The 915-nt window shown below is 34.5% G+C and overlaps 1 protein-coding gene and 1 long non-coding RNA gene across 3 annotated transcripts in view; one reads left to right on the top strand and one right to left on the bottom strand.

The window, feature by feature from the left end:
• LOC128249630 (uncharacterized) overlaps window positions 1–193 on the bottom strand; it is a 10,154-nt gene extending 9,961 nt beyond the window's left edge. Inside the window, exon 1 of the long non-coding RNA XR_008265748.1 lies at window positions 73–193. This is a non-coding gene — a long non-coding RNA (uncharacterized LOC128249630). The remainder of the gene's footprint in view (window positions 1–72) is intronic.
• Window positions 1–915, top strand: part of LOC106870605 (centrosomal protein of 104 kDa) — a 293,281-nt gene that overhangs the window by 183,409 nt on the left and 108,957 nt on the right. The window lies entirely within an intron of this gene.

The following is a 915-nucleotide window of genomic DNA, read 5'->3' as shown; positions in this document are numbered from 1 at the left end:
ATGATATGTATATATACATACATATATATGTATAACTCTATGGCTTATAGTTTCTTGTGTTTGAAAACTCACTTGATTCCTTCAGCATTATGAAAGAGATGCATTCCTATGTTTTCATTCACAGTAATTTTAATTCCAAGATATTAGAAGCCGTGCAAGATGACATGTGGTTTATGGTGACATCAACCTTCAGTTTTTCTGTCAGACATAAATAGTTTTAAGTGACAAGTAGATTATTCTGACCTTATGTGACATCCAATTATCCGGTCTTTCGTTGTTTTTGTAACCTCTCTGAACTTGAATATGCACATGCACGCATGCATGCTCATGTGCATACACATGCACACACACACACACACGCGCACACACACACAACCACACACACACACACGTATATTGCATTACATATATTTATATGTTCATGTGTGTGTAGATATATGTGTTTGTTTGTAGGCCATTTGTTATTCTTTTACTCGTTTCTCTTATCAGACTGTTTTTAAAGTCTGCTACTTATTCTGTCAGTGTCTTTTTTCTCGACTGCTAAAGTAATGGTGAGGGACAAACACAGATGCAAAGACAGGCATAGATATAGATATAAATTGATTCACAAGTCTTTGGTTGGTCTGAGGCTATAGTAGAAGCGACGTGAATGAACCCAGGACCATATGGTTGGGAAGCAAACATTTTACTACACAGCCTCTCTCTCTATAAAATGTGTTTACTATGGTAGTTTGACCTTAGAGTCCCTCTTAGCGTGAGGCATTCATGTATAGTAATGCCCTTATATAAATAAATATATTTTGGGGAATAAATGATGGATTTTTCTCTTATGAGGTTTTTTTCACGCTCGCTACTTGATAAATTCTTATAAAAGAATTCATCCTATTATCGAAGTATATATATATATATATATAT

Source organism: Octopus bimaculoides, chromosome 16 (genome assembly GCF_001194135.2).
Source record: "Octopus bimaculoides isolate UCB-OBI-ISO-001 chromosome 16, ASM119413v2, whole genome shotgun sequence".
In the NCBI taxonomy this organism is placed as follows: Eukaryota; Metazoa; Mollusca; class Cephalopoda; order Octopoda; family Octopodidae; genus Octopus; species Octopus bimaculoides.
This window is presented reverse-complemented; position numbering and strand designations above follow the sequence as displayed.